The following is a 16,174-nucleotide window of genomic DNA, read 5'->3' on the forward strand; positions in this document are numbered from 1 at the left end:
CGCTATTTGTTTTAGTAAGTAGCCTAATATAACTACCATGACCAATAAACTTGGATTCACACAGTTAGAAAGTATAGTTCTGAAGATCATAAGACTGAGAATCAATAGCTTTATTTCTTTTCTACCCCCTACCTGCAACTTACCTTTGAACCCCTGTTAGATATCATTTAATTACCTTTCTTGGTGGACTATACAACTTTTTATTTAGTTATTCAAGTCAAGATCCTGGCTCTAGTTCTCTACTTTTCTCTTGCCATCCACAAGGAAGTCCATGACTAATCCTGCTAGTTCTGCCTCCATCACCTCTTGTGTATCTGCTTTATTTCTTCTTTATTTCCAAGCTACCTCAGTCATATTTTTTTTTTTTTTTAAAGAAAGCTACATTTCAGTTAGTTGAGGCAAAAAAGAGAGAAAGGGACTGAAGCTGCCAAGAGAGAGCCTGGCTATGAAGAAGACAAGGGGCTATAACTGGAAGAGGACAGAAGGCTAGGGGTGTATATTTATATTTATTTATAAGTTGGAAGATACATACACATTGATTGGTTTGGGTAATATCAAAGATGTAGGCTTAAAGAGAATAATTGCTAAAGTACAACTTCAAATTAGGTAAGAAATGGAAAGGTTAGAATAGGTCTTGAATTGGAGTCAAATAGCAGGAATGTGTTAGAGAATGAGTTCAATTGCATGAAGTTTTAGGTATGGATAAGAAGGTGAATGATTGAAGACTGATGCTTCAGTATGTTCTTTGAAGAACAAATCTAAACCATCTGATGTGAGTGAAGATTTAGAGTGGAGAGTGGGTCAGGATAGTTATTTATGGTGACATGAGAGAAAGAGGTGGTGGGGGGGAGAAAAAATGAGCTGAAAAAGGGAGGAAGTAATAAACATCTTTGTTGCTGATGCCAGTATTTTTATTTGCAATATTTTATCTGCCAGTTGCTCAGGAGGCTGGGTAAAAAGGTGGGCAAAGGAGAAAATTAGGTTTATCTAGAGGTGGAGATTATTATAAAGAGGATTCTGCTAGAATGAGACCAAAGGAAATCAGTGGGTACTGGTAAGAAATATACAAATTATCCACTATGTTTTTCATTTAAGTAGGAAATCAAAGGATGTTGGGAAGAGTTGATTGGCATAAAAACATAAAGGGGAGAATGAGGTAAAAGAGCAAGTGTCATGATACTAAGGGAGACAGTGCTGGGAGTAAGGAAGGTTGCAGTCAACAAGCACATACACTGACATGGATTTGGTGTGAGCTGCTGGAGTGGAATGTGGCACTGGATGTCTAGATTTTAAGCAGTTATGGAATTTACAGGACAGACTTGGCCTTGGTAGCTATTTATTATTCCAGAAATTAAATTTATAATTACAGCAGAGTTTCTCAACAGCAGTACTATCAATATTTTGGGTCAGATAAATATTTGGTGGGGGTGGGAGAGCTATGTATACAGGGTATTAAGCAGCATCACTGGCCTCACTAGATGCCAGTAGCTCATCCTCTCTGGTTGAGACAATAAATGTCTTCAGGTAGTGCCAAATGATGTCTAGGGGGCATTTGCCCCCACATGACAACTACTGTCATAGAGACCACTGACATAGAATGAGGATGAGAGGGTCTTCATTTCTTGGGGCATTCAATAGGATTCTTAGGCTCTAGAAGCAAACACATATCAACTATAACATAAAATAAAAAGTTACCCATTTGTTTGACAATACAAACTTCATTGGAGTAAATATAATTTTAAAGTAAACTTTTATAGGAATTATTTCTGTGGAGATAACACCTATTAGGATGTATGTGTTTAGGTGTATTTGTCAAAAATATTTCTCTTTTCCCTCCACTTACACACCGGTATTTTCTGACAATCTCAGCTACAGGAAGAGCAGAGTGGCTTCAATACTGGGATAATTACCAAGTTCAGCCTAGGACAGTGGTGGCTGAGGCCTGAAATTGTAATTGTAGTCTCATGAGGTTTGCCCACATGCCTGTTGCTGGATGTCCTGTGTCTTTTCTACCTTTGAAAAATCTTATTTTCTTGTCTTTGTGCTGACCAGTGGGAAGCAGATTACATTTGGGCAAGGAAAGAAGCTAAAACTCTGTAGAGCTAATTAACTAACACTGACTTCGAAGCTCAGTCTAGAGAAGTAATCCTACCCACCTTACCTCACCTGAACTGCCTTCTAATTGTCTTGCCTGTGCTTATGATTTCCTCATTTAATTGAAGCTTGAATCAATATTTTTCAGTGCTCCGGTTAAGAAATATTACTAGGTGTAGCTGAAAGGGATCATTGGGTTAAACCATACAGCATAATTTCTGGGATAAAATTCCGGCAAAGCTGGGGGTAGCAACTTTCTCATATTTTCAAAATGGAAAACAGAAAGAACTATTGATTGTCAAACTTACGAGGTGAGCATATGAAAGATGCCTCTAATGGTGCCCTCACTAGGTGCTGTAGGAGGCAGCCTCAGTCTTGGCCCTCAACAACATCTCCTGGTACCACCCTTTGATTTAGTCATGCCGAGGTCCTCATATATCTTAGAATACACTGTGCCTCTTTTCATGCACCTGTTATCATGCTGTCATCATCTCTTCCCTCAACACCCATTCCTCTTATTTGCCTGGTAAATTTCAGTCTCTATTCAAAACACTTCCTGTGCTTCTGCTCACGGAAGCATCATGGTCTTCCTTTTGTATTTGCTTTCTTCTCTGGTTTCCCACGGCACCCAACTTGGTAACACATCAACTATCTTGAAATGATTATTTGTCTGTCCATTTCTGATGCTGGATTGTACACTCTGAAAATGGCCATCACATTTTGTTTCCCTTTGTATTTCTTCTTAACATTGTATCAGCTGGTTGTGTTAATCAATAATGGACTATATTTTCCTCAATAGAGGACACTAACAGGCCCACCAGCAAAGAGCATAGAAGATGTTGTACATGCATCTTGAATTTTCTTCCAGAGAAGAATAATGTGGCCATATACCTCTACTAGCTCAACCACTATGTGATGCAATTAAAATTTCCACACACACAACATCAAAACTAAACTAGTTCTACCATGCACCCCATTCAGCAGGTTTGAGTTTGCCCTTTTGTCTCTGTCATTAACTTCAGCTATGCAATTGTTGCTGGAGAACACAAAAGCAGGCAGGAAAAATGAGGCATGGGCATACACCTACTTGTGGGGAAAGCTTAAGGAGACATTTTAATTTTTCACCCTTTCCTTTTTTTAAAGGTGACGCTATGAGAATTTTTATAAGAAACTAGATAGGTGAAAATGGCCTGCCTCCCTTATGACCATACTTGCATGTGGATACACATGCACCCAGCGTCATAAATACCCACCCAAAGTTCCCTTGATTCATTCTGGCAGCTGTTTTACTTTCCCAGACTTAGGAGAAATCCAGCCAGCTATGACAGAAAACTGCTGCTGATAAATGCAGCCCTGGGCCAGTGACCTTTACCAGGAATCATCTATCACCATGACATGGGCCAGCACATGTGGAAAAGTCTGCATATGAATGTGTTGGGGAGAATGGAACAGAACGGGGAGAAGAGAGACACCAATCAGGAACACAGTGAGGGCAAGACGTTTCCTCCATGCATCTGGAGCGTTACTGATTTCCTGGACGAGGTGAATGGGGAGAAAATAAAGAGGTCAGAAGGACAACATACCATCCTCCCACTGCCTGCTCTATCACTGGCCAGTCTCAGTTCCTAGCATACTTTTTAGCTTTTTGCTACACACGTACTGTGTGAATCATGCGCTACTCAGGAAAAAGGAGGTTTTTTGTTTTTTGGTTTTTTGTTGTTGTTGTTAGAAGCTAAATTGAGAAAAAGCTTACCCCTTTGAATCAAGGGGTAGATTTAGGCTTTGCAGGATTCGATGCTTGCACAGTTTGTGTGTGTGTATGTGTGTATGTGGCTATAACACAAAACATTTTAAATATTTTAAATACAAAATTAGGCATAAAATGAATATTTACTTCTAATGAGAAAATAAATTATATAACTTATAACTTTAGAATTGCAGAAGAGTACTACAAACACACAAAACCCATAAAAACATAAATTTTATTAAAAACTAAACAATTCTTAACTAATTTTGTTGAATAACTGCCATTGGATTTATGTATATATATTTCAATGTTTATGTAAATAATTCAATGTTTATATAAATAATTCAATGAAATTATATAAAACTATTCTGAAATTCTGTAATAAATACAAATAAACATATTAAAGTTGCTGCCACATTGTATTGCGATCCATAATTATGTAATCAAATAACACTCATACTATATTAACATGCTGATAAAGATGTGTAGAAAGTTCGTCATTGAAACCTTGTTTCTTCAGGTAGCTTTGCTGTGTAAGAGACCATTTTGTGTGCCTTTTTATCCAGGGTTACTAGACTTTGTCTCTTGTATCAGGTATACTAAGTTCCAATTGTTACACTGGCATATATAAAATACGCAACGAGACTCAGTGATGTGCTCACTCTCTGTTGTACTGCTTCATGTTTAAGCAGTACAATACACCTGACAGACACAGGGATTTGGTTTGATACATTCTATTTAAATGAACATCATTAATAAAGAATGCATTTATGATTGTTTAGGATATATTTTCAAGTATATTTCTGACAAGACACATTTCTCATTTTGACTTGGAATTGATTAGAAGGAAATCCTCTGCTTACAAATGTACATGTCTATTGACTTGACAAGCTTTCCACAGTCTAGCTTCTGACTCCACATATTTCAAACCTATTTAGACTCTATTGCCTACATACTTCTGTGGCAATAGCTTTGAGACATGTACATGTTATTCCTCCACCTCAAGCCCTGTGTCATGATTCCCAGTGAGCTAGCACAGCAGGTGGTAAGAGCGTTCCTAGAAGTTATTCCACCTTCTTAAGCAATACTTAACCACACATGAAAGGGACTATGAGCCACATAAATATTGTCCCACTGAACCCAAATTATAAATTATGATATAAATTTATGTATATATATTCAACCTCTTCCTTAGCTGATCTAAAAATACACATAGCCACTCTAATGTCACTTCACATGAATGCAGAGACAGCAGTTTTAACCTGCTGTGATTTAAATTTCTTACTTTTGCAATTTTTCTTCAAAGTTTTAGGATCTTGTGAACACATTGCTACAGCTCCTCCCAGGGCCTTGGAAGAAACCTTGGAAGTGAAGTTTTCTGAAATTAAAGTTTCATTATTGTCATTGTAGACCCTTTTGGCCTGAGCTAGAATTCTATGGATTATCTGACTTGCTGGTTATAGCTTTGGGAAAGATTTCATTCTTTCATTCATTTGTCCATCCATCCACCCATTTGTCCAGGCATAATTATTCTCATTTATTCATTTATTTGATTATCTTGCATTTATAAACTATTATGAATATATGCTAGTGCCCATGTGTCATGGAACAGACAGGTAGGTGGACAAAAACCTACACAGAAGTTCAGAGAGTCGGCTGGGTGTGGTGACTCACGTCTGTAATCGCTGCATTTTGGGAGGCTGAGGCAGGTGGATCATGAGGTCAAGAGTTTAAGATCAGCCTGGCCAACATGGTGAAACCCCGTTTCTACTAAAAATACAAAAAAATTAGCCAGGCTTGTTGGAGTACATGTGTAATCCCAGCTACTTGGGAGGCTGAGGCAGGAGAATCGCTTGAACCTGGGAGGCGGAGGTTGCAGTGAGCAGAGATTGTGCCACTACACTCCAGCCAGGGCTACAGAGCAAGACTCTGTCTCAAAAAAAAAAAAAAAAAAAAGAATGTATTCCTGCTATCTTAGCTGATTTGTTCTATGGGGTTCAGGCACCTTGCATTTAATCATCTTCCCTTCCAGTGAGTCCTGTTTGATCAGCCCATCTTCCTCCAACCACCAAGACAATCAGAAGTTCTCATAAATTGGGGAGACAATGACATTTTGACAGAAGGAAAAATAGAACCTTGTGCTCATTTGAGGATCTCCAAGTAAGAACTTGAAATCATAAATGGTGCTTCCATCTACCACTCCAGGTCGCGGATATGTGAGACTTCCCATGAGAGACATATTCCCTTCTTGAAGGCTTATAATCTCACCACTGGAAGCTTTTCCTTTTCTCCTATAACCTTGGGAAAATTACTTATCTTGATAAACCTCAGGTTCTGTATCTATAAAACCTGGGTAGAATGAGGGAAAATGATAGAGCATTTGTGGTGTGTTTGGCAAACCGGGAGGTGTGAGTAAAGATAATTTCCTTTTCATTAAAACTTTGGATTGCAGGACAAAAGCATTCCGAAAGAAGAGAACAAGGCTTCTTCACAAGGCTGTATCTTCATGCGACCTCACGTTATTTCATCTATTTCTCATAACCCCTTGAATTTAATTGGGTTGGGACTTCTATGTACAGTTGAGGAAACAGGAGAGTGGATAAAAACCAACAAACGTTGAGCATCTACCTGTAGTCAAGGTCATGAAAGCTATATATTGAAATTTCCCATCTGGCTGGTTATCTAGCGTGTGACAAATCTTTTAGTAAATCTGTTCATTTAAAATATCTTTCTGGAAATTAAAAATTTTCTGAAGAAAAGGAAAGCTTAGACAAGTTGGTAAAATCATTTAGTCCATGGCCTTGTTCCTTGTACCAACCCAGGTACACGGGATTGTCTGTTTATCAGACATATAGAGAGAGCATGCTGTTATTTCCCATCTTCTTCACTGAATACTGAATCACCTACAATACTTCTATTAGGGCAGATTGTATAATATTTGGTCCATATTGTACCAAAGAGAGGGATATTAATTTTCATTTGGGTTGGATCTGAAAACTGCTATGCACACACTGAGTGACATCTCATTTTTCCTGATAATGATGTTGATATGTCTCTGGAATACCCATATGCTCAGCATTTGCTGTCTCAAATTTGTTCTTCATTAATTATGGTTATACATAAGCTGCCAAAAATTAACTTCTATAGAGGATTTAAATTTGAGCTCAGAAAGAGGGTGGAATTTATATGTAGATGAAGAAACAGATTAAAAGAGATGAAGTTTCCATAATCAAGAAGTAGCAGATCCAGAAATGAACCATGTTGTTCTGATCTTGAAGTTTGTTTGGAGTTTCTATGATACCACACTGCTTCCCATCTCAGAGGAACTGATGAGTACAGAAAGTTTTTGAGGTTTCTGAACGAAGAAAAATCGGATAGAATTTTGCAAGTTGCAATTTCATACGCAAAAGGTTAATTTCAGCTGTTGCAGAGTTTAATCTGGGAATACAGAAAGGATTTGCTTTTAAAAATTTGTAAATATCACCATATCTACATCTTAAGCCTGAAATTATGAGCTTTTACTTTAGCTTGCCTAACATTTTGGTAAATAGATAAAAGAAAGGATTTAAGTGAAGACCAAGGAACAAATATAATATATTACTTTTTAAGGACCCTATACTTTCAGGCATTGTTTTTATATACATTATTTCAATGTTTGGTAAATGCTTTTTTTGTAAAGGACTACATAGTAAATACTTCAGTCTTTCTGAGCCACATATAGCCTATTTTCCCTCCTTGTCTTTCTTTTTCCCCTCCCTGTGCTCTTCCTCCTCCTCCTTTGTCTTATTCCTCTTCGATTTCCTCTTTCTCTCTCCTTCCTCTTCATTTTCTCTTCTTTTCCCTACTTGCTCCTCCTCCTCCGTATTCTTTACAACCCTTTAAAAATATAAAAACCATTCTTAGCTCAATATCTTTACAAAAACTGGCCACAGAGTGGATTTGCTGTACCGGTTATAGTTAGCTGACCCTTGCCTTACTTCATTGTTTTCTCATAATCCCTTGACATTCTACGTGTGAGATTTCTAGTTACAGTTGAGGAAACAGGAGAATGGATAAAAACCAATAAACATTCAGTATCTACTTATTCAGTAGAGATAAACTCTGTATATGGTCTTTCTTCTTTCTGCAGAATAACCTTGAAAAGTAGGTACTTTTTCCCCCTTTAGTAGTGAAGAAATGGAGAGTGAGAAAAATTAAGTTGTTAACATACTTCCCTGTAGTTTCAGCCATTTCATGAGTGTTCATTTCCCATGAGGTCTCTGAATCCAGCTCTAATTACTGGACTTCTCAGTGGAAGTACTGAGAGCTGAAAGAAGTGTAGGAGTGGTTGTAGAGTATATAATAGATTAGAAAATGCAAGTGGTCATGGCAAGATCAGTAAAGAGGTTATCTTACCAGTATTTATGGGAGACAGTCAGAGCTTGGACTAGGTTAGTGGTCATGAGATGAAAGGAAGTAAATGAATTTGAGAGATATTTACTTGGAAGCAAACTCACAGAATTTGATGGTGAATGAATTAGATGTGAGCACTGAAGGCAGAAAGGCATTAAGGATGATTTAGTTTTCTGACTTGGACATCTGAGAGGATGATGATATTTAGGAGGAAAAAATAAATATAATACTTGGGGAGATATATGGATATGTAAAAAACTATTAATGGAAATTGAATAATTGACTTAGAGGTGAGGAAAGGAGATTTACATTTTTAAAACCACTTTCCCTTTTACAAGGTTGTACCAGTATTCTTTCACAGTGCTCTGATGTAAATAAAAATATGTTGAAATATATTAAGCACTTAAAATGAGTAAGTTTGCAGCATTTTCTGCTCCTTCCTCTTCTTTCTCTTTTCCTTATAGTAGTTAAGAGCATGGCCTCTGTTGAAAAATTCTGAGTTTGGTTGGGTAACGTTGGGTCATGTAGTTAATTTCCCTAAGTTTCAGTGTTTTATCTAAAAAATGAAACCCACTCATAGGGTTGTTATAGAGGTTAAGTAAGTTAATGCATGAAAACTGTTTATATTCATACCTGACAGATGTTAAGCAAATATCTCTACCTCCCTACTCCTCATCTTTCTTCTCTCCTTTTCTATCTTCCTCTTGCCCTTATCTTCTCCCTTTCCTCTTTTTCTCCTCCTCTTCCTCCTCTTCATTACATAAACAGTTATTCAGGTACAGTTTTTGGTTTTATTTTTTCTCAAAACCAGAGAGCTTTGTATTCTCAGAAAATTAGTTTATACCTCAGTAATGGTTTTCCAAGGGATAAATTTTCTTCCTATTGTCTCAGACGTAAGTGCATATGGTTCACATGTGCATAATGTAATATGGCTAAGTGTTTGTTCGAGGTAGAAGCCTCTTAAGGGCGTATCTCTTAGGGCCTTGACATAGTGCTCTGGATAGAGTCATCTTGGATGTGCTTATCTCTCAAACATCCTTTTATTCATGAACCAGTCATTCTTATCTTCTGCTGGATTTGAATTAGTTTATTAGTTCAAAAGCTCTATAGCACACCTACTATTATCCTTATTCAGTAAGTTTATACAAACATGCATAATATTACTGTATTCTCAAATGATTTATTTTATTTTATTTTTTAGTAACAGTCTTGCTGTGTCACCCAGGTTGGAGTGCAGTGGTGTGATCATGACTCACTACAGCCTTCAACTCCTTGGCTTAAGCTATCCTCCTCTCTCAGCCTCCCAAGTAGCTAGGACTACTGGCATGTGCCACCGTGTCTGGATAATTGTAAAATTTTTTGTAGAGATGGGGTTTTGCTATGTTTCCCAGGCTGGTCTTGAACTCCTGGCCTTAAGAGATCCTCTCACTTTGGCCTCCCAAAGCTTTGGGATTACAGACAGAAGCCACTAAATGTGGCATATCCCCAAATGATTGAGAATAGAGTTCCTAACAATTTTTTTTTCTTAAACAACATTGGTGGTGGTGAGGTTAGTGGTATAGTGAACATACGTGAAATGACAGGCTCAGAAAACCTTGAGTGAGAGACTGATTCCTGATAAACAGCATTGTTTGTGAAAGTTTCACCATAAACTTCCCAGGGGAAGACCACAAGATGCTGGCCAACCATACTCCTCTCAGGACAAGCCATGTCTGATCTCCACCAGTAACACATGGAAACAGAAGGTCAAGCAGACGGGAATGTTCACACACAAATAAGAGCACTGGGGAAGTTGGCAAGCTCATCTTTTCTCTCCTGCAGCTCTTGCTTCTGTCTTTAACACATTGATTGGATCAAACTTGAGTCTCTTTGATCCTCCTGACACCCTGCTTACTATTGTTTATTTAGCTTATGATTCTTCTGCCTCTAAGGTAAATCTTTATACCACATGAATCAATAGGCTACAGGGGCCTTAATTAAAGCTGAAGAATAAAATTGATACTGGAAACTAAATTCTTCCCATGTCTAGAAGAGCAGGAAATGTTACTACCTGTGAAGGCCTTTATATAGCTTTCCATTGTCACTCCTGAATTTCAGTGAAACATTGGGTTTCCCACGGTGGATGTCTTGGACACAGATTAGATGCATAGATGCCATGTGAAGAAAAATGGGGTCTTTGAATAAGTCTTCTGAATACTTAAGTGTCTCCTTAGAGGAATCAACATCCAGTATACTGATGGGTATTAATATAAAGTCTGAATGCTTACTTGAACTGCAAAAGAAACCACAAATCAGGTTTTTAGGTCCTGTTTCAGGTACAGAAAAATAGACTTGCACGACATGTGGGAGCATAGTATGCAAAGGTTTTGATTTCGCGAATTTATCTCTGGAGGTTTTTGCATGTGTCTTTTGAATGAGCCATTTATCCTCTGTGCTGGCGATAGGAGCTGTCCCCAATCATGGTACTGAAAGGAAAGATGACCTTAGGGATCAGGGTAAATATGATCAGAATCACAGGACAGAAAGAGCTGTTTCTACTGAATTCTATTTAAACACACATGAACTAGGAGTAAAGCTCATATGTATGCTCACATATTCCACATCCAACTATTCTTTTCCTTCTATCTAGAAGACATATCATTTTTAAGACCTGGCCTGGTTCACAAAGATAAGAGTGGAGGTAAAGGTGAGATTCTACAGGATCTCATCACTTGTATCTTGATAAAATTGTGGTAGGCACATGTCATTGCAGGCCCTGAGCTTGTTATTACCTGAGATGACTTAATGCAAATCTAGTGGAAGTCGTCTTTGTTGAACCAGGTTAAACTTGGTATGCATGCCTGGGTCTGTTCAGCAGGATGAATGAATGCAGACCTATTCTCCGTCTTCATTCTTTCACTTATTGGTTCATTTTACATACATTTATTTAGTTTGTACCAGTATGAGAAATTCCCTACTCTGAAATATTAAGGAGATGTAGAGAAGAATAAGGCAGGGCCTCTTTCTTCTAAATAGTTACAATGTAGTGGAGATAGTGACACTAAATTACTTAATTATGACACAAGGTGAAATGATACAAGTAGAGGCACACACATCATACTCTAGAAGTGTAGAGAAGTGTATTGGAGAAATAAATGACATCCTTTGAGCATTTATTCCATAACGATGCTCAACATTTTATTTATATTATACCTTCACAGTTATGAATAATCCTGGCAGGGAGATAAAATAGTCCTTATTTTACTGTTGAGAAGATCAAGAGTTTAAGGAAGTAAGGAGGCTCAAGGTCACATAGTGAGCTTTAAAGCTGGGCTTGTAAGCTCATCTAGGCACACTTATGACTTATTCCCATGGGTTCCCCACAGCAGCCATTCTCCAGTGAGTAGGTGAAAACATTTGGTCTGATAGTCAATTTCAGTGAGGAGTATGAAGAAAGGGTTTATTGATTTCAGTTTTAATAGGTCAGTTGCCTCAAGTGCTTTGATTAGAATCCCAAACCTTTAGAGACACTGAATCTTTTTGGGTTAATATACAGGTTTGTTTTCAACCTTGAGTGTTTTATTTTTGGATTATCTTGACAATGAGAATTGTCTTTAATAGGTCCCTCAAACATTTGCCCCCTCAACATGATCCTGGAGGCACTACAAAGGAGAAAGTAAGTGAGAAAGGAGGAGAAAGGCCAGGGAAAGATGATTGATTTTTCTGGCCTCAGAGTGCTTGTTCTCCCAAAGTAGCCTATCGTTTCTGCTTGTCAAAGTGTCTGAAAAATCTGGGGTGACAGGCACCGGAACACTTATCTTTCGGGATGATAGGGTCTCAGTGTCTGATCCAGATAGCAGTCCTCATCCCAGTTAGATTCCAGGATCTGCAATAGCATTCTTCCTTTATTCCCTGGTGCAGACACTAAGTGTACTTCAGGGAGAATCTTTACCTTCCATTTTCACAGTACTTTGGAAGCACATTTCTTTGTTTGTGCTTTATTCATATTGTGCACTCCTCAAAATCTCTGTCTGATTAACATGCAGATTTGTTTTCAACCTTGAGTTTTTATTGTTGAATTCTCTTGACAATGAGAGCCCTCTTTTTTTTTTTTTTTTTTTTTAAATGGGAACTGTCAGTTTAAAATATTCAAGTGACAATGAATGCTTCCCAGGATATGATTTTAAACCTATGAGAAGAAGTGGAGATTGAGAGCTAGGAAAGGAAGTGGTTGTGACCTCTTTTAACATTTATATCCAGTGAGATCTAGAGTTTTGTTCAGGCTAAAGCTTCCTGATAAGAGCACTCAAGTCCTATTTTATATGTTCCTTACATTAAGAAGTATTTGTTCATCATCTATTACTAGTGCTTAACTCTTCCACACTCCCTGACCTCTAAACTTGTACATCTAAATATTTGCTCAGTATCTCTCCTTGGATCTATGCATACCCTGAGTTTAATGTAAACAGAACAGAACTCTAGGCCTCACTCTTCACAGTCCCTAACACGATTCTCCTCAGTTCCTCTCACCTCAGTAAAGGGAATCTTCAGTTACTTACTTGCTCAGAAAAAAAAAAAAAAATCTAGGAGTCATCTTCTTCTTATTTTTCTCATATCCCATCTATCAGATAATGGTGTCAGCTTCACCTTTAAAATATATCCCTTGTTCTTTTCTTCCCACTAGGTCTAACATATTCCACCTTAATTCCAAACACCATCACCACTTACCAGCATAATTATCATAACCTACTAAAAATGGACTTGTATCCTTGTTGGTCTAAAATTCATTGTCTGCTAAAGAGGTCTCTGATAGTCCCCATCATTATCAGTAAAAATAGACTAAAAATCTGTAACATAGCAAAGCCCTCCCTGATCTGGCTTTTGGCTTCATCTTGAACATCATGTCCTTTCAGTGCTCTCTTTTAGCCATGCTGTTTTTTTCCCCTGAATTTCTATCATACTGAACTTCTTGACCCAGCGTCTTTGCATTTCTTGTTCTTTTTGCCTGGGAAACTCTTCCACCATATTTTCACATATCTGCCTCTATATTGTCATTCAGTCTCTGTTCTAAAGTGCCTCCTCTGAAAGCTCTTCTGTAACAAACCAAACTAGAGCATCACCTTCCTGTCCTCATCACATTCCCATTTCTCTACAACCTGAAATTATCTAGTTTATGTATTTGTTTGCATGCTTATTTTCTATTTCCTCTGTAAAAATGTGAATTTCTTGAGGAAAAAGCCATGTCACACTTGTTTATTGCTGAATTTTTGTATCTAGAACAAGCTGGAATATAGTTGGTGATTAATATATGTTCTGGTGAGGGGGTGGGGCATGGGTTGAAAAACCAACTATTGGATATTATACTCACTACCTGGGTGATGGGATCATTTCTACCCTAAACCTCAGTATCACCCAATATGCCCATTTAAAAAACCTGCACGTGTACTTCTTAGGACTAAAATAAAAGTTGAAATTATAAAAAATTCAAAAATTCTCTTGATAAACTCTATGGCCTCATATTCATCATTTTATTTAATTCTGACAGTAATTACTTTCATTTAGCATCTCAAATATGCCAAATACTGCACTAAGATCCTCATGTAATCATCCATTTAATCTTTGAAAGATACATAATATAGTTTTTATTATCTACTTCAATAGAGTATTGTTATAGCACTAGGAGAAATTAAGCATAACTTGTTTAAGGTATCTCAGCTCATAGAAAAGCTTGTGTTAAAAGCCCACATTGTCTGAATTTAAGGTAGTGATCGCTTCCTTAACAACTCTCATTGATGTCCCAGTGGTCCGAAGAGACACTAACAAGGGAGAATTGGATCCTTCTGGCTGATTTTCAGTGGGTGTAAGAATGGGGAAGGAGAGTTCAGGTCAAGTCACATGTACTGCTGAGGTAAAATTTGATTCAATTTTGGTTCAGATTCAGATTTTGATTTTTGATTTTGATTCAGAAGGGGCAATAGGATTTAGTCAGAAAATAATCATCAAAGAAATATGAAAATATGGCCTACAGGTCGAAAGAAAATTTAGTCTATAGCAACAGACACAGAAGTGAACTAAGTGTATGAATTAGCAAACAAGGGCTTTAAATAAAAATCATAGTTATATTAGCTAATCTCTAGGTAAAAAAGAAAAATGGGATAAGAGTTTGGGAATTAATACAAATTAAAGCAAGGAGAGGAAAAAGTAAGAAAAAAACCCCCAGAGTTTTATGACCTTGTAGAAAAAATTAAGTACCTTATTATGTGTGTGTATAAGAGGAGAATGGAGAATAGATGGGGCAGAAAAAATATTTGATGACAAATTAGCCAAACTTTTTGAATGTAAGGAACAGAAAACCAAATACCATGTAATCTCAGTTATAAGTGGGAGCTAAACATTAAGGACACATGGACATAAAGATAGGAAAAATAGACACCAAGGACTTCTGCAGTGGGGAAGGAGGGAGGGCACAAGGGCTTAAAAACTCCTATGGATACAATGTTTACTACCTGGGAGACAGAATCCACACCCCAAGCCTCAGCAGCACCTAATATACCCGTGTGGACAAACTTGCACATGTAGCCACTAAATCTAAAATAACAGGTATGGAAAAAAAGCAAGCCATAAGTGTAGGATGCTCAGTAAACCCCAATTAGGATACTGTCAAAGACATTCACACTTAGGAACATATTATTCAAAATACTGAAAACCAAAAGTGAAGCCAAAATCTTAAAAGCAATCATAAAATTAAGAGTTTACCTAAAAGAGAGAATAATTAGTTATAGATGATGTGTTAGTTTCATTTTGCTGTGTAACATATTACCAAAAACTTAAAGGCTTAAAACAATGCTCATTTATTGACTCAGTTTTGTATGTCAGACTACATGGCATAGCATAGCTGAGTGGTTCTTTTCTTAGGCTAAAATGAAGGTGATGGCTGGCTGCATCTTCATTTGGAGCTTGAGGGTTTTCTTCCAGATTCATCATCGTTATTGGCATAACTCAGTTTCTTGTGGCTATAGGACGGATGCCCTCTTTCATTGAAGGCTGTCACCTTGGGGCTGTTCTTAGCTTCTAGGGGCTGTCTGCATTCCTTATCATGAGTCCTCCTCCATCTTTAAGTCAGCAATGGTGTGTTGAATTCTAGGGCTTCACATTTCTCTAACTTCCCCTTATGCTGCTAGCTTGAGAAAACTCTTCTAAATGGGTTCAACTCTCCAGATAATCTCCATATTTTAAGATAAACTGACTTGGGACTTTTATATCTGCAAAATTTCCTCACAGCACTAGCCCTACCAAGATTAGTGTGTAATAGAAGAAATATGAAATAATGTTAGGTGGGGGAAGTCGTTAGGTATCTACCTACCATAGAGTATTTTTTATCAGAAACAACGTTCAGTCAGAAGGTAATGGGATAACATAGAGCAGCTTTGTTCATAACAGCCACAAATTATAAAAAAACTCACCAAGAGAATAAATAAATTATGATCTAGTCACTATAATCTGATTCAACAATAAAAATTACCTAAATAGTGAAAAGGTTTAGAGTGTGACAGAATGGAATAAAGTATAAGATCATTAGGTGACAGGAGGTCAAGGAACTAAATTTATTTGCAGTGAATAAACGGCTCGCCAAGGATTATGACAGGAGCAGTGGTAGAGCTAAGCACTAAAATCATCAAAGAATGGAGTGTTTGGTACTGGAGTTTATAGGTGACTGCAACAAAGCAGGTAGTTGGCACTATAGTTCTGTGTCTGGAATTTATTCCTTCTTGTGGCTTCTTGGTCTGGCTGACTTCAAGAATGAAGCCGCGGACCCTTACGGTTAGTGTTACAGCTCTTAAAGATGGTGTGTCTGGAGTTTCTTCCTTCCAATGGGTTTGTGGTCTCGCTGACTTCAGGAATGAAGTCGTAGACCCTCGCGATGAGTGTTACAGCTTATAAAGGTAGTGCAGACCCAAAGAG

The sequence above is a fragment of the Papio anubis genome, chromosome 2, assembly GCF_008728515.1.
Source record: "Papio anubis isolate 15944 chromosome 2, Panubis1.0, whole genome shotgun sequence".
NCBI lineage: Eukaryota > Metazoa > Chordata > Mammalia > Primates > Cercopithecidae > Papio > Papio anubis.